The sequence below is a fragment of the Plecotus auritus genome (assembly GCF_963455305.1).
Source record: "Plecotus auritus genome assembly, chromosome: 4".
In the NCBI taxonomy this organism is placed as follows: Eukaryota; Metazoa; Chordata; class Mammalia; order Chiroptera; family Vespertilionidae; genus Plecotus; species Plecotus auritus.
This window is the reverse complement of record NC_137775.1, coordinates 119,742,845-119,761,969: the sequence shown is the minus strand read 5'-3', so window position 1 is coordinate 119,761,969 and position 19,125 is coordinate 119,742,845. Positions and strand designations below refer to the sequence as shown.

The 19,125-nt window shown below is 42.5% G+C and overlaps 1 protein-coding gene across 1 annotated transcript in view; it reads right to left on the bottom strand.

Moving 5' to 3' along the window:
- Positions 1–19,125, bottom strand: part of CPED1 (cadherin like and PC-esterase domain containing 1) — a 294,491-nt gene that overhangs the window by 161,238 nt on the left and 114,128 nt on the right. The gene's annotated exons all lie outside the window — the stretch shown is intronic.

Genomic DNA, 19,125 nt, shown 5'->3' with positions numbered 1-19,125 from the left:
CATCTCAATTTGTCTCTCTATCATTTCCAAGGTGACCAATTTGAAAGATTTCTTTAGATTCTCTCTCTTTATCACACTTAAAAACTCCTAATTAGAAAAGTTTGATAATCTAAGATATATATATATATATATATATATATATGTACGTATGTATGTGTATATATATATACATATATATATACACACACACATATACATATATATATCAGTATATATATATATATGTGTGTGTGTGTGTGTGTGTGTGTGTATATATATATATATATATATATATATATATATATACACATACATACATACTAGAGGGCCCAGTGCACGAAATTCATGCACGGGGGGTGTGTGACCCTCAGCCCAGCCTGCACCCTCTCCAATCTGGGACCCCTTGAGGGATGTTTGACTGCCCGTTTAGGCCCAATCCTGGTGGAATCGGGCCTAAACAGGCAGTCGGACATCCCTCTCACAATCCAGGACTGCTGGCTCCCAACTGCTCACCTGCTTGCCTTCCTGATTGTCCCTAACTGCTTCTGCCTGCCATCCTGATCACCCCTAACCACTCCCCTGCCAGCCTGATTGCCCCTAACTGCCCTCCCCTGCAGGCCTGGTCACCCCTAACTGCCCTACCCTGAAGGCCTGGTCACCCTAACTGCCCTCCCCTGCAGGCCTGGTCACCCCCAACTGCCCTCCCCTGCAGGCCTTGTCCCCCCAAACTGCTCTCCCCTGCAGGCCTGGATTCCCCCCCCCCCCCCGAAACCGCCCTTCCCTGCAGGCCCGGTTGCCCCCAACTTCTCTCCTCTGCCGGCCTGGTCCCCCCCAACTGCCCTCCCCTGTAGGCCTGGGTCCCCCCCAACTGCTCTCCCCTGCAGGCCTGGATCCCCCCCCCCAACTGCCCTTCCCTGCAGGCCTGGTTGCCCCCAACTTCCCTCCTCTGCCGGCCTGGTCACCCCTAACTGTCCTCCCCTGCAGGCTTGATCGCCCCCAACTGCCCTCCCTTGCAGGCCTGGTCCCTCCCAACTGCCCTCCCCTGCTGGCCTGATTGCCCACAACTGCCCTCCCTTGCAGGCCTGGTCCCTCCCAACTGCCCTCCCCTGCTGGCCATCTTGTGGTGGCCATCTTGTGTCCACATGGGGGCAGCCATCTTTGACCACATGGGGGCAGCCATCTTTTGTGTTGGGAGTGATGGTCAATTTGCATATTACTCTTTTATTAGATAGGATAGTATGTAGTATATATAATATACATAAGGTATAGTATATATAGAAAGAGTATATAATATTCTGCAGGTATATTATATAATGAATACAGGAATAGGCAAAAGTAGGTTAAGAATAATAATAAATACAATAATTAAATAAATAATAATACAAAAATAAACTGTTTTACATATAAATGTAAAACTACTTTGCCACCTGTTTATATCATACATATTATATAATATCTAGAAATTACACATATTTTAAAAATAGAAGCCTTTTAAATGAACATGGGGTGCCACTACACCTTGTAATTTCAATTGCTTTGGAGATGTTTACTCCATTGTTTCCTCTTTTTGTGGCATCTCTCCGTGGAGAATGAAATGAAACTGTAACGGGCTTGTGATCAGAACGCCCAAGTTTAATTTCTTATTCTACCAGCCAGATGACCTCAGACTTGCAACTCAATTCTCCAAATTTTTGTGTCTTCTTTAAAATGGGTTAGCACCTACCAGCAGAGTGCTGTGAAACCAAATTGGGAGAAAATGTATTTGAAAGCCGCTGGAAAGTACAAAATTCAAATCTAAGCATTTTATTATCACTTTTCCCCACACAACAGAACAAAAACAAGTATGTCAAAGTTGATTCTTCACAGCATTTTGTTATGGGAGATCTATCCCACTATTAAAGAATCTAACAGAATCTCAGTGTTCTCTAACCATCCTATGTAATAATCCTATATAATAAAAAGCAGAATGAACGTCCAGACCAGTGGTCAGCAAACTCATTAGTCAACAGAGTGGCAAACCGCGGTTCGCGAGCTGCATGTGGCTCGCGAGCCGCACTTTGCTGACCACTGGTCCAGACAACCTTCTGGACGACCTTCCAGATGAAGATGGGGCTGCCAGTACTGAGCCCCTTGCACAAATTTCATGCATCGGGCCTCTAGTTATAAAATGAGGCTCCACTGGGATGGAGAGGATAGGACAGTATTGCAAAAGGAAATGATGCTCAGGTCTATGCCTTCTTAAAAATACTACAATTGGCATCACAAATGGCTATTTTTACTTGCTTAACTATGAAAGCAACTGCAACAGCAAAATTACTTCAAGAGGATGCTTAGCACCAGAGTTCAAGTCAAAAATTTTAAAAGGTATAAAACAAATCTCATTAATTTATAGACTTTGGATAGACATACTCTTTTCAAAGACTAAAAATATTTTTTTACATCTGAAACAAATATTAAATAACTAGAGGCCCGGTGCATGAATTTCATGCACAGGGAGGGGTGTCCCTCAGCCCAGCCTGCACCCTCTCCTGATTGCCCCTAACCTCTTCTGCCTGCCAGCCTGATCACCCCCTAACCACTCCCCTGCCAGCCTGATTGATGCCTAACTGCTCCCCTGCCAGCCTGATTGCCCGTAACTGCCCTCCCCTACAGGCCTGGTCACCCCCAAATGCCCTCCCCTGCAGGCCCAGTCACCCCCAACTTCCCTCCTCTGCCAGCCTGGTCCCCCCCAACTGCCCTCTCCTGCAGGCTTGATCGCCCCCAACTGCCCTCCCTTGCAGGCCTGGTCCCTCCCAACTGCCCTCCCCTGCTGGCCATCTTGTGGCGGCCATCTTGTGTCCACATGGGGGCAGCCATCTTTGACCACATGGGGGCAGCCATCTTGTGTGTTGGAGTGGCAGTCAATTTGCATATTACTCTTTTATTAGATAGGATATTGAATGCCAATTGTAATTGAAAAAAATTTTTTTCAATTTAAAAAGTATTTTTGTATAAACATGAAGCAGGTATTCTATTCATGTTTTGGAAGAACAGACAACATCCATCTGAACTGCTTACTACTGCAAAAGTAAAAACTTTTGTTGCTATGGTAATGAAGGACAGATATTGGCACAAATCACCTGAAGGAAATGATAAATGTAAGAAAAGCAAATACTGACTTCATAAACTTTTACCAGCAGACAAACAGAAACCTAATGAGATATATACTTTAAGACCCTATGAACACATCATTAGCTTTGGCAATTGGGATGTTTTTCCATTTTGCTAAGAAAAATGAATGTAATAATTGAATGATCAAAAGAAAACAAATTAATGCTAACACTGAAAATGTTAACACCCTTGAGTCAAAACAGAATAATATTATGCTTTTCCAAATAAAAGCAACTCATCATATTTCACTCACTTCACCATATCATGTAGGGTTATTGAATATATTATTGTATTTTCACATTTTAATGTTTCCTGAATATCACGAAGGTCAAGGTTAATAATTTAAGAAAGTTCAAAATGTTTGTGTAGCATATAAGATACGTAAGATGAATTATCAGATTATATCCTCCATGGCAAAAAATAATAATCAAATTAATGTCTTAGGATTACATTTATTCTTTTACTGTGAAAATGGTTATTTCTTAATTTCTGACTCTAACTGAGCATTGAAAATGGGCTGCCAGTACATGAATGCAGTGCCATTTAATTCAACTTTTGTTGAGAATTTCACTATGTGGAAATCATCATGCTCTGAGCTCTGGGGGACAAGTACAAAGCACAGAGGTAACAGACTCAAGAGGCAGAAAGTCCCAGAGGCAAAACATTGGCTCTATGTCTGTTGTTATTACATTGTGAGACTTTGTGGGATTAATCACAATATCTACTTCATACAGGTATTGCTAAGATTAAATGAGAGAACGTACATGAGTTACATCGCCACTGGCACATATCAATAACTCACTACATTTTAGCTCCTTTTATTAATTAAAACAAGTCCATAGACATTTAAAGGAAATTCAATTAAAGTGGTTGTCAAATCCAGATTCTCATAATGCAATGCATGATTTGGGAAGATCAAGCTGCCTCTGGGAATTCAAACATTTGTGACACCAGCCAAGGAAGAATATTTAATATATGAAAAGCCTTTCAATAGAAATGTTTAAAAAAGAGAGCATAAAGAGGCATGATGCTTGCACGGACCCCTCCAGTGGTATGCCATCTAACAGAAATGGAAGAGAAAAACTGAAGGACCCAAATAACTGGCTTTTCTCCCATCTTCCTGCTAAGAGAAGGACTAACACAAGCCAACGACCATGAATGCCGGGGACCAGAACGTAGCTGCCTTTATAAACAGACGTCTGAAGAGAGAGGAGAGAAGTGGCACTCAAAAAGCACGATTCAAAATGGAGCAACTTGTTTTATTTTTGTGGGGTTTTTTTGTTCCCAATTTTTGTCTCTGTGTATATTTCCTTCTATCTCATTGCCTAGATTTCAATTCATTTAAGCCCTTCAATTCAAAGAAAGTTCCAGTTGATTGACCGCTTCTATTTAATTTATTTAGTATAGTGGCATGCAAACTACAGAAATGGAAGTAAACTCACGCTGGTGCTTAATAGATATATTTTTTTAAATCATCAGCTTTCAGTAAGTCAACCAAAAGGGGCACAATACTTCTATTCTTTTTTTGTAATTACTCCATGTAGGCTAAGCGGAAGACTCCTTTGAGTGTCTGGTTGTATTATATTTTATTACACTAATTTGTATTTCCTTGGTCAAATTACTTGAGTTCTGTGCATCTCAGTGTGCTCAGATGTAGAAAGAGAGAACTACTAGTATGCTCAATGATCTCATCAGACAATGTAAAGTCTGAAATTATTTGTTATTAATTGCACTCAAAACCATAAGAACCTGAAAAACACATTTCACCTAGGAGCTTTCTTAACCCAAGCCACAAATGCCCGAAGGAGTACCTTCACCTTCTTTGTTAATTTAAAAACAATCAAGCCATGAGCTCTGACATCAAAGAGATTTCTCCCTTTCTAGGTCACGACTTTTAATTAATGTTTCTGAGTTACACAAATATGAAAATTCAAGATCCCAAGGAAATTGGTGCCATAGCAGTGAGGTAAAAATGAATACAACAACAGCTTAAAACTTTTAACATGATATGAATCTATTTTATAAACTATAAACTGTCCTTCAATGTAAAAATGAAGTACCAATTTAATGCAAAATAAATTATATAGAAAATGACTGTTAGATTATGGTTGCCAAATCTGACAGTTTAAGCATCAACATTTGTTTATACTTGTTTTAAATTCAAGGTATAACACAGTAAGGTATTTATAATTTTTACATCTATCCAGTCAAGCAACTTATTAAAATACACATAAATGGATAAAAATTATCTTTAAAATGAAAGGACAGGATGCCCTAACCAGTTTGGCTCAGTGGATAGAGTGTCGGCCTGAGGACTGAAGGGTCCCAGGTTCGATCCCGGTCAAGGGCATGTACCTTGGTTGTGGGCACATCCCCAGTTGGGGGTGTGCAGGAGGCAGCTGATCGATATTTCTCTCTCATCGATGTTTCTACCTCTCTCTCTCCCTTCCTCTCTGTAAAAAAAAATCAATAAAATATATATATTTTTAAAATAAAATAAAATGAAAGGACAGGAGAAACTGAGAGGTCAAAAATATTTGTAGGAAAACTTCAGTTATGTCTTTGATATCTTAAAACACTTCTACTGTAGGCGCCCTTCTTTCTGCCTTATAGTCCCACCCCATGTCTCACAGCCCCTCACATGCTAAATTCTGGGCTTTGTCTCATTATTTCCCTTCATCCTCCCACAAGGCCTTGGGCAAGTTGCTCTCAACGGCAACATGTGCTGTTCTGTGTTAAACGTGCTGAGTTTTTATCTGCTTTTCACTAGATTATAAGATCTTTTAGGGCAGAAACTATACATTTTATCTTTGGGTGGTCAGTAACTAATGCAGAGTCAGTATTGCATAAATACTGTTGAATAAATAAACCTAAGTTCAACATTACGGAAACTACAGAGACTTTGAAAAAAGAAATCGATTACTGGAGCTCTGGATAACATAATTTTTCTCTTTCAGACAACATGTTTATGTCTTGTTTCCATTTCATGAGACAGGGGAAATACGCATTTTTCTGGTGTGTTGCAATAAAACCTTTGAAAAATAGAAGCTTACTGCTGTTTGAGAGGATTTTTGAGATAAGAAAAGTTAACCTAACAGTTAAAACAAAGAATGCAAGATTAACCAACATCAGAGTTCTTTTTAAGTCATACACTTGACTAATTAGAAAGCTACAAGAAAATACTGATATTTCAATATTTGGAACTTTGAATAGTGCTTCATAGCATTGAGCCTTACCAATGTGTACTAGAATTTCTGTCAGTACTAACATATAAAAGAGAATTTTTGATCTCAGAATAAGAAATATTGGTACTTAAAATCATCTTGCACCAACAAGCAGATGAAAAGATTAGAGGCCTGGTGCACAAAATTTATGCACGGTGGGGGTGGGTCCCTCAGCCTGGCCTGCACCCTCTCACAATCCGGGACTCACAGGGATTGGGCCTAAACTGGCAGTCAGACATCCCTCTTGCAATATGGGGCCACTGGCTCCTAACCACTCACCTACCTGTCTGCCTGATGACCCCTAACCACTCTGCCTGCCTGCCTGATGCCCCTAACTGCTCCCCTGCCTGCCTGATCACCCCTAACCACCTCTGCTTCAGCCCCTGCCACCATGGCTTCATCCAGAAGGACATTTGGAATGATGTCTGGAAGGTCTTTTGGCTGTCCAGTCTAATTAGCATATTATACTTTTATTATTATAGATGCTTGACATCACTAATCATTAGGGAAATGCAAACCAAAGAAGCCTGTGAAATCATTTGGTCTGGCCCTGCCAAGGCATTAGAGGTGACTTAATTAAATATTGTGACCAAATATAGCAGGCTAATCTTTAAGTTGGTAATTTTATATGGCCCTCGAATGATGTCATAAATATCCAAATGGCCCTTCCAGAAAAAAGGTTCTCCACCCCTGCCTTAGGGTGTCTTTCTGGAGCCCCAGAGGCACACAACATGGCACCCAGCTGAGGGTCATGGCTCTGGATGTGTCTGGCCCGGAGGAAGGCGCCTGCTGCATTCCAGAGAGCTGTGGCGCAATGAGGTCCTCGTGAGCATTCTGGACTCTGGGAAGAAATCTCCTCGGTGCCTTAAAAGGTCATGATTTACGGGGGAGGGGGAAATATGATATTTTAAAATAGAAGGAAAAGAGATTTGAAAACGGGATAAAAATGACTAAATAGCAAACCTAAGTACTAATGCAAGTTTTCATTGAGTGCACCTGTGGTTATTTGGCTATAATTCTGGGTTGTATTTAATAACCTTGGCTAAGCTGACACCGTGACCTGACAATGACCATTGCTGACGCATTGTTTTGTTTATATTCATAGCAGTGCTGAGGTTGAAGCTCATGGTCCCCCTTTAACTGATACTTTGAACACAAGCACGTGCCTAAGGCCCTGCAGCCAGAAGGGAACCAAGCAGGGTGTTGGCAGCAAAGCCAGGACTACTTCTGCCCTGGTGCCTTTGATTGCACTAGTTTAGGGATGTGGATGGACCTCAAAATACAGAAGAACAGATCATCTGTTCTTACTCTGATGAAACCATCACAATTCTCAAGCATATCTAAAAGATCAATTCAACAACTTGAGTATTTATGAAGCCCAATTACCTTTTGGAAAAACTAAAAATATTATTTTTGTAACTTAAATTGCCTGGATCAAGAACAAGCTATGTGTTAAATCAAATGATTTAAGAACATAAATATTATCATCATTTGTTTTAGCTCTTTAAAAATTGTCTTCATGAAAAATCTGAATTACTTGGCTGAACCTAAATGTGGATAGTTTTTACTCATTTCCTGGAATTAGATCAAAATTCTAATACTTAAATAAGTTTCATTCTTCCAGCAACCTGAATAATTTTATTAATTTGCACTTATTAATAACCCTTTGGTGCATGGGACAATACCCAAACAACTGAGCTGCACTGGCCAGGGCAGCCAGCCATATTCCTCTATCTATCTGTCTGTCTATCTATCATCTATCTATCTATCATTTATCTATCTATCTATCTATCTATCTATCTATCTATCTATCTATCATCTATCCATCTATCATCTATCTATCATCATCTATCTATCCATCTATCGCTTTATCTATCTTCCCATCCTCCATGCACCAAACAGTTGCCAGTTTGATTCCTAGCCAGGGCACATGCCTGGCTAAGGGGCATGCAGAGGGAAGCTGATTGATGTAAGGCTCTCATATTGATGTTTTACTCTCTCTATCCCTCTCCCTTCCTCTCTCTCTAAAAATCAATCAAAAATATTTAAAGATATAACCCTAAGCTTTAGAGCTTACATTGAATTAGGAAATTACATGTGATTTAATCAGTTTTATAGCTATAAAGTTCCCCCACATGTACATCAGAGAATTGGTCAGAAGCAAGGTGCAGAAATACAAAAGGCTGTGTGAATAGCATAAAAATTTGTTTGCTTTGAATGGTAGGACCTTGATTGTATTATATTCAACTTCCCTAGAGAATTGGCAAGGTTATCTTTTTATTGCCCCTTCTGAAATCTCTCAATGGCATATAAAGGAGCAGAGAGATTTAGCAGTAAAAAGCAAAAGTTAAAGTTGTAAAGATTTTACCACTGGATTCTACATATAAATGTCTACTAATTTTCTTTACGTGAATGTTATTGTTTCAAGCAGGTCAAAATCATTTATAGTAAAGTTAAAACCTAGGCATTCTTTGAGCCTTCAAAAAGATAAGTTCTGGCAGCTTGCTTTGAAAACTGTCCATCTTTTATTGTCTTGAGTAGAAAATGACATTGAAATCTGCTAATATTTTTAACAATTAATATTTGCAATAGGCAGTACAAAAATTTGCAAACAGGGGTGCATTTCACAGAAAGATACCTATCTGATATATCTATTCTCTCAAGTGAATAAGAAAGCAAAAAGGAAAATATTTTTCATTTATGTTCTGGATGTTTTATGTAGGATATCTATTCTAGGAATTATTAAGTTTCATGGTCAATCACAAAAGAAAAAGAAATGTATTCATTATAAAAATAATGGATTCTGGTTGTATAATAAAGAAAATGATAGAGCAATTTGCCCTAACTTATAAGGCTGAAGGGCTAAAGTCTGTTGACTCCATAGATTTATTACAACCCTCAGTTATTTCTCTATAACTCTCTCCCATCACTGACTTTATACCTCTCTCTGACCAGTGTCCAAACAAAACTCATTTGTTTATATGGGGTAGTTTACATGGGCATTTAATTGTTGTGCACAATTTAAATGTTCATGATTTAGTATTCTAATCTATATATATAAAAGGCTAAGCTACCACCCTACCATCCAACCAGTAGCTATGACACGCAATGACCACCAGGGGGCAGATGCTCAATGTAGGAGCTGCCAAGCTGTGATGACTTGGCAGCGGCAGTTTTCGGGTGATGCACCCTGGAACCAGAGAGGAGGGAGCCCAATTCTGGGGTGCGATACCCGAGAACTGCCCTCTTGCAATCTGGGACTCCTAGGGGGATGTTAGAGAGCCAGTTTTAGCCCAATCCCTGCAGGCCAGGCCAAGGGACCCTACCTGCCAGGGGACCCCACTCAATCCACAGATGCCCTTCCCATGGTGCCACCCCATGTGTGGCTGGCTGGGGAGGGACTGTGGGAAGTTGGCTCGAGAGCATGTCTGGCCTGTCTCGTCCAGTCCCGCCCTGCCAGTCACCTTCTAATTAATTTCCTTGCAATGTGCACAAATCCGTGCACCGTGGCACTATTTAAATATAATGATACTTGAGGCCCAGCACACAAAATTTGTGTGTGGGTACAATCCCTAGGCCTGGTCTGTGATCAGGGCCATCTTCCCTAGCTGCCCACAGCCAGCCTCCCCCGCCCACTGCCACTCACCCCATCCCCCATTTGCCATCAGGTGATCAGAGCCTGCCAGCCAGGGTAAGGGACCAAGAGGTGGTCAGTGCACCTCAATAGTGACTGGTCCAGTGGTCGTTCTGGTCCTTCCACCTTTAGAGTCACTTTGCATATTACCCTTTTATTATATAGGAATAGAAGCCTGGTGCATGGGTGGGGACCAGCTGGCCTGCCCTGATGGAGGCCCCAGGTCTGGGTGGGTGGGTCCCTTCTTGAGGGCGAGGCTGGCATGGGCAAGGGGTGCCAGCAGTTTGCAGGCCGGCCTCACCCCTTAGTGGGGGTCCCCGCTGGGAGGCAAGGCTGGCCCGAGCAAGGGGCCGCAGGTGGTTTACAGGCCAGACACGCCCCCGATCGAGGTGGGGGTCCCTGCTGGGGGGCGAGGCCGGCCTGGGCAAGGGGCCACAGTGTTCTGGTCTCTGGTCATTTCGGTTATGACAGCGTTAAGGTCACTGGCTTTTATGTATATAGATATAGCCCAAACCAATGTCTTCCCATTGTGGTCCTAACTGCTGACATCTGATTTCCCTGCCCCCGCCCACTTTCCCTTTGATTGTATCTTTATGAAGCACAGTTCAAGTAACATCATTCCTCCTGACACATGGGACATGCCTTGTCATCCTAGGAAGTAAGAGCAACTACTTAGTCCTCTTTTGTTTAGAAGCAATATGATACCTCTTTTGGGAATGGCAGAAGGAAGGGGAGTGGGGAGGAGAAAGGCAGGAAGAGAAAGTGAATGGGTAAAGAAACATCAATCCCAGGCAGAACTTTTCTGTGTAGGGCCCTCAGGCAGGGTCTGGAGCACAGGAGGCCCAAGGCCCAGACAAAGGGACAGGAGCATGTAAATGGATAAGCTGCTATGAGATCTGAGCCGTCTCCCTCTCCACTTCCTCATTCCACACATCTCTACCTCATTCCCTTCTATCTGATCTATCTCAGGGAATGGCACCACCATTCAAATAATGGCTGAGGACTCATCTTTGTGCTATTTCTGTCTCCCCTCCTTCTCAACTCATCACAAATTCTCATGTCTACCTCCAGAGGTATCCACTTATCTCCACCTTTGAATGATCATCCCAGCAACTAGTGCAAGCTGCCATCCTCCTCACCTGGTCACCTGAATAGCCTTGCAACTGATTTCTCTGCTTCCACTCACAACCCCCTTCAATCCCTTCTCCACACAGCTGCAGAGTGGGCTTGCAAAGGCCAATCAAACTATATTGTTCCCCTGTTTACTATCTTGCAGGATCCAAATTCCTGACATGCCTCTCAGCCCCTGTGGTTTGCCATCGCTTTTCTCTCCTGCCTCCTCTCCATCACTCCCCTTCTGTTCCACAGGATACACTTTCAGTGCTATTGATGTTCTGTGAACGTGCAAGGACTCTCCTGCCTCAAGACACTGGAATTTTTCATTTGCTGAGAATGTTTCTCCACAAGCTCCTCCTATGACCCTTAGTCTCATTCATGAATTACAGCTCAAATATCATCTAGTCAGGGAGATCTTTCTACCTCATAAAGTAGGCAACCCACTTACTTCTTACACATCATCCTTATTCATTTCATTCTTTGCTATAGTTAAAAATCTGTAATTGCCTGTGTTTGTTTATCCTATACTAGAGGCCCGGAGTATAAAATTCATGCACAGGGGCAGGGTGTGTGTCCCTCAGCCCAGCCTGCACCATCTCCAATCTGGGACCCCTCGAGGGATGTCTGACTGCCCGTGGGATCGGGCCTAAACGGGCAGTCGGACATCCCTCTCACAATCCAAAACTGCTGGCTCCCAACCGCTCACCTGCCTGCCTGCCTGATTGCCCCTAACCACTCTCCTGCCAGCCTGATCGACACCTAACTGCTCCCCTGACAGCCCAATTGCCCCTAACTGCTCTCCCCCACTGGCCTGGTCACCCCTAACTGCCCTCCCCTGCCAGCCCAATTGCCCCTAACTGTCCTGCTCTGCAGGCCTGGTCACCCCCAACTGCCCTCCCCTGCAGACCTGGTCACCCCCAATTGCCCTCCCCTGCAGGCCTGGTCACCCCCAACTGCCCTCCCTTGCAGGCCTGGTCACCCCTGACTGCCCTCCCCTGCCAGCCTGGTTGCCCCCAACTGCCTTCCCCTGCAGGACTGGTCACCCCCAATTGCTCTCCCCTGCAGGCCTGGTCACCCCTAACTGCCCTCTCCTGTAGGCCTGATCACTCACAACTGCCCTCCCCTGCCAGCTATCTTGTTGTGGCCATCTTGTGTCCACATGGGGCAGCCATCTTTGACCACATGGGGACAGCCATCTTGTGTGTTGGAGTGATGGTCAATTTGCATATTACCTCTTTATTATATCTATAATAATAAAAGCCTAAGCGACCATCACAACCTAACAGATGACTGAACAGACTGCGTGGGGCGACTAGGCCAACAGGGTGGTTATTGAGGGATGATCAAATGACTGAGCAGCAGGCTGCATGGAGCAACCAGACCAGCAGGGGGGTCAGTGAGAGATGACCAAACGACCGAGCAGCAGGCTGCGTGGGGTGACCAGGCCAGTAGGGGGGTTAATGAGGGGTGATCAAATGAGTGAGAAGCAGGCTGCATGGGGCAACCACGCCCACAGTGGGGGCAGTGAGGTGTGACCAGGCCAGCAGAGGCGGGCAGTGAGGGGTGACCAGGTCGGTGGGGGGGCAGTTGGAATTGACTAGGCTGGCAGGGGGGACAGTTAGGGGTGAACAGGCAGGCAGGCAGGTGAGCAGTTAGGAGGCAGTGGTCCTGGATTGTAAGAGGGATGTGTGACTGCCGGTTTAGGCCCACAGGGATCGGGCCTAAACCGGCAGTTGGACATCCCCCGAGGGGTCCCAGATTGGAGAGGGTGCAGGCTGGGCTGAGGGGACTCCCCCCACCCCCCCGTGCACAAATTTTGTGCACCGGGCCTCTAGTAGGATAATAAAAGCCTAATATGCAAAGTGTCCAGTTGTCTGTTCAACCAATCAAAGCGTAATATGCTAATGCTATGCTAAGGCCACTCAACCACTTGCTATGACATGCACTGACCACCAGAGGGCAGACAGTCGACCAGTTGACCAGTTACTATGACGTGCACTGACCACCAGGGGCAGACACTCTAACCAGTAGGTTAGTTTGCTGCTGGGGTCCCGCCAATCAGGACTGAGCGAGACGGGACAGACATGCCCTGGAGCCCTCCTGCAGTCCCTCCCTGGCTGGCTAACCTCCCACATCCCTCCCCAGCCTGGCGATCGTGCACCAGTTGGGTCCCTCGGCCTGGCCTGCACCCTCTCGCAATCTGGGCCCCCTCGGGGGATGTTGGAGAGCCCATTTTGGCCTGATCCCACTCAACACAGGAGCTGCCCCCTGGTGGTCAGTGCCCTCCCACAGGGGGAGCACCGCTCAGCCAGAAGCCAGGCTCACGGCTGGTGAGTGCAGCAGCAGTGGCAGGAGCCTCTCCCACCTCTGTGGTAGCACTTAGGATATCTGACTGGCGGCTTAGGCCCTGCTCCCCACAGGGAGCAGGGCCTAAGCCAGCTGTGGGCAAACTACGGCCCGCGGGCCGGATCTGGCTGTTCTATCCAGTTCTCTTGCTCTCCCTTCCGCTCCTTTACTTTGAATTTATATTAGTTCACACAAACACTCCATCCATGCTTTTGTTCTGGCCCTCTGGTCCAGTTTGAGAACCCATTGTGGCCCTCGAGTCAAAAAGTTTGCCCACCCCTGGCCCTAAGCCGTCAGTCAGACATCCCCCGAGGGCTCCGGACTGTGAGAGGGCACAGGCCGGGCTGAGGGACACCCCCCCCCACCCCGCCACGCCAAGTGCACAGATTTCGTGCACCGGGCCTCTAATATATGTATAATTAGTTCTTTAACTCATCTACCATTCCACAAAACTCCACAGAGGTAGGGATTTTGTCTTGTTTATTACTGTACCACTGGAAACTAACACAATGACTAGCTTATGGGAAATACCCAGTAAATATGTGTAGAAGGACTGAAAACCTCATTTAACCCATTGGAAACTATTCCTATTTTCCAGACACAGAAAGTGGTTCAGAGAGGGTAAAAGGCTTGCCTAAGGTCAGGCAGCTGCTATGAGGGCTTTGCTATGGGACATCTATCCCAAGGGCCCCAAAGGTCACGCCTTGGGACTTTTCTTTTTAGTCTTCTAGATCCAGCAGTAGTGGTTTATCTCTCTCTCCTTTAGAGTAAAATTGCAATCAATATTTGCTTATCACTCAGCCTGAAAGGGTGTCATCATTGCCCTGGTCATTTTTAAACCCCACTTCTTTTCACTTTAACAGTAACTCCTTGGAAGCATGAAAATGAAATGTATTTCCTTAGCATAATGTTTTTCTTCTGTGATGTCTGGGTTTAGAGTAATGATTTTGCCTTCTGTGACTTGAATACATATTATTTATGTAGATGATTTGGGTAATCAAGCCCATGGGGGAAATCTCATACTTTTCAAATGGAAATAAAATTTCCAGTGGAAATCATTTTGGTACAGCACTTCTTTAAACCTGGAGAGAAGGCTGTGGATTCTGGAAGATTAGACACTAGACATGGAGAAGCTGATTTAAAGGGGGAGCCACATAATATTTGCGTATATACAGGGCTGGGCAAAAGTAGGTTTGCAGTTGTGAGTCCATGAAACACAGAGTTTAATCCTGCTATTATTCATTAATTATTGTATTATTTTCTTTTTTAAAAATATTTTTTCTTATTGATTTCAGAGAGGAAGGCAGAGGGAGAGAGAGATAGAAACATCAATGATGAGAAGGAATCATTGATTGGCTGCCTCCTGCACACCACCTACTGGGGATCGAGCCGGCAACCCAGGCATGTGCCCTTGACTCAAATTGAATCCCGACCCTTTTTGTCCACAGGCTGATGCTCTATTCACTGAGCCAAACCAGCTAGAGCAATTATTGTATTATTTTCCATATGGAAACTGCAAACCTACTTTTGCCCACCCTGTATAAATGCAGGGAGACCTGGATTTCCTCTCCTGTTTGCATTCCCTTTCTCTGAACATTAAAGACCTGCTTCATAGAGCTTCGAAAAACTGGTTTCCTAAGTCTGGCAGTGGAGGTGAGAGGACAAGCTGTTATGAGACAAAGCGGGTAGAGTGGTGGGTGTTGGGGTGCTCCACATCGGTAAGCAAGGGAGTCAGAGAATGACTGCCTTGTAGGGATTATGTCCCACAGAGATAGAATTAACAAAAGCAATGAAATCTACCTGTATATCACAGTAGATATAGAATGCAACAATAATGAGAAACAATCCATCTTTGTCTACCTCAGTAGCACTCAGAGAAATGAAAGACAAACTTTCAGTTCCACATCACAAAATTAGGCCACTTCCATAATTCAAAGGAACTCGAGTTTAATAGCCACTTTGAGGTTCCGGTTGAAATCAAATAGAAGTACATTCAAAAGACGATGGATAAAAGCAATGCATTTTCAGATGCTAAGTCTAAAGTGTTAGTGCTAGATTTACATTAATTAAAGAAACCTATTGTGTCACAAAATTGTTTTAAATGGAAAAACAATGTCCAATGACTGACAAATGCTGAAAACATTTAGAATAATTTTGTGGCCTATGGCATTTAAATTGCACTGAAGATTTATCACCATTCAGAGCATCTGCTTAGCAATATAGCCTTCCTACCACAAGCACAGATAATCAAGTACCATTTACAAAATAAATATGCATAATCCAGCTAAAGAAAAAGCTCAAAGCTCTGTTGAAGCATTTTTGCCCGTTTTCCTTTCACTGCTGGACAGTTCAGGCTATTGGTGCAATATCTACAAAGGCCACTTGGGGGCACTACAGCATTTTTATTTTGCTTTACCTCATAGCTACGTAGGTTTCCTGGGTGACGAAAAGATTGCTGTTTCTTTCACATTTGAAAACACCTTTTACTATAGGGGAGGGAAAAGCTTGTATTTCATTTTAAACTTGCAATGCATAAATCACTTAAGAAAATGCAAGTCAGATTTTCTCCTGAAGGGAGCAAAAGTCTGTCTTCTTTTAGCGGACAAATCAATTTTATCTAGTTGGCACATTTGGGGATATCTTATACTTAGAATTTGTCACAGCTTTCGAATAGATCTCAAAGAATAAAGAACTGTTTAAAATGACAAATATAAACTTTAAGACGAACTGGTGGAAAATTGATTTGTTTCTATAGCTGAAGAAAAATATGTAAATATCATTTGTCTTCTCCACTGGGTACATATATTTTTAATAAACTTAAATATTAAAGTAATGAATTTTTTTGAGACATTCCTGCCATGGTCTTCACTGTTAGTACTTTGCATTCACATACTGCTTTGTAAAGGGGTTGTTTTTATTACTAATTATTCTTTTCAGCAATTTGATAAGTGGAGTCTCTATTCCAAGCCTCCTCTACCCCACCCCCACCCCTTCTGCTGAGTACTAGCTAGGTATTGGATCAGGCGCTGAAGGTTTGTTTCCCTTTTAAATAAAAAAATAAACATAATCTCTTCGTTCAAGGATTTTAAACATATTTAGGCAAATAAATTTTTCTTCTTTTTTGTTCTCCAGATTCTTTGCTGACTTTATCTGATATTTTTCTCCCAACATATTTTCCTGATCTCAGAAGATATTTTCCATTACTAGTGACAGAGAACTCTAGTGAGCCCTGTTGTCAAAGCCCAAAAGTCAAGATTTATAAAATTAAATTCAGTAACTCTCTAGGTGCCTGCACAGGAGTGGAGAAATTCAGGACGTTTGCAGGGAGTTCTTGCCTTGATTCATGGTTCCATTAACCAAAGCTCCATCTTAATGATTCTTTATTGTATGGAGGGTAGTGAAGGAAGGGATTATAGCTGCTCTCTCCTTGAACATCATTCTGGTTTAGCAAATTCATCTATTGAACATCTTTCTGGCTTAGCAAGTTCACCTATGAAAGAAATAATGAGACACTCAAAAATTAAGATGGTGCTGCCCTCTGAGGACATTTAAAGCATTTCAAACATTACTTATTTACCTTTTTTCCATGACATGTTTTACTCTAAACACGAGTGTATTTTATGAACTGGTGCTGAGGTGTAATGGAAGTCAGAGTGGCACTCCTGTGCTGGGCAATGGCAGAGAGGAAAAGCCTGCGTAGACTAACTTAGAAGAGTTTCTCTGACGTCCACAGGCCATGGACTTCTAGGCTCCCATTTGGGAAAATAACACTTGCTCTTGCCAAGTACTCAACTGCACCCCTTCTTCATCCCACACAGGTATCCCCTAGGCCTAGATGAACCATGAAGAAGGGAGCTTTGAACAAGACAAGTGAAGGGGGAGGAGCAAAGGACTAGAGAAATACACATCCTAACATCAAGATACCACCGAGGAATTCTCTTTCCCATCTTTAAAACATTCTGAAAGAATTCACTTACCTCTCCTGATTTCACACTTTCTGAAATCCTTGCATATTAGCTAACTCCTATTTTTCTGGATATATAGTTAATAATTGCCCATCAGTTTTCTAGTACTAAAGGAAATAATAATCCAGCAAATATATTCATTAGAGTTGTTTTGCCTTATGTTGTCACTGTAATACAATATATATATACATATAATATATAATGCATACATTTCAGTTAATTATATTTTCATATATTTATCAGATTACTACATTCAGAAGAGATATGTTTGAATTTACATATAACATCTTTTCTTACAGAACCTACTCTTAAATCCTATTTTTTTTATATATATTTTATTGATATTTTACAGAGAGGAAGGGAGTGGGATAGAGAGCTAGAAACATCGATGAGAGAGAAACATCGATCAGCTGCCTCCTGCACACCTCCCACTGGGGATGTGCCCGCAACCAAGGTACATGCCCTTGACCGGAATCGAACCCGGGACCCTTCAGTCCGCAGGCTGACGCTCTATCCACTGAGCCAAACCGGTTTCGGCTTAAATCCTATTTTTCCAAGATGAAAGTTTCTAGTATGTCATAATTAGTGAGGGAACTTTAATAAAAATGATAATGATAGACACAATGCACTGGTAAACATTTTGTGGGTGTCTGCCATGTTCTAAGCACTCTCTGAGGCTCTGGAGATTTAAACATGTTGCCTGTTGTTCTGAAAATTAGGATCATGTGTTTAAATGATCATTTTGATCAAATAAACATTACCACAGTTAATGAATAATTTTCTTCTTATTTAGGATAAGAATTGAGGTTCAGTATTAAGAAACTGATAAATGCACAAAATTACCTGACAAACCTTTTATGGAGCAAAGTTGGGAATGAATAAAATGAATGGACGAATAAATAAAATTTTTCAAAACAAGAGACAAAGATGCTATCAACAGTATAGAATTATTTTGCATTAATGTTATATACTTCAAAATCATATGCATTTGCAAGACAATTATTCTTTTTATAGACCAAATAGATATCTGAAATAATATTTAATGCCACTGTGGGCCGATGAGATAAGAGTTATCTTGCAGTTATTATTTTGATTTTTACTCTAAGTCAGGTTTATTTATTTAATTTTATGCTGGTTATAATGTCTACATATATAGAATCATGCTTTAAAATAAACACCCTGATGCAATTTTTATATTTATTCCAAGCAAAAGTAGACTAAGTAACACATCAGCTCATTTTACAAACTCCCAGGTGCAAGCTTTTATTCCCATTCTTTCTACATCTGATATAAATCTCCCTGGCCTGCAGAAGGGCCAGATGCTCAGGGAAAAAGGCTTTCACAAGGTCTGCTCCACAGCCTGCAGTTTTAGATGTAAAATGAAGATTGAGAGAAGGACGCTTCCTAAAGTTGAAAAACATACTGTAACTTTATACTTGCTTCCAAAGACATCACTCACTTTTACCCTGGGAATATATGAGCTATCTCACCCGACATTATGAAAGACACTGCATGAATATTGACGACAAGCGAGGCTAACTTCATCCCTGCAACATGTCATGTTTCCAAAACCCAATAAGAGATATATGCATTCTTTAAAAAGGGTCCTTGTAAATAACATCCCCTTCTTTGCCAAGGGCCTCTTTCTCCTCCGTGCACATTTGCTGATCGCATCGATGTGAGAGAAACTACAGGCACTGGACGTGGAAGA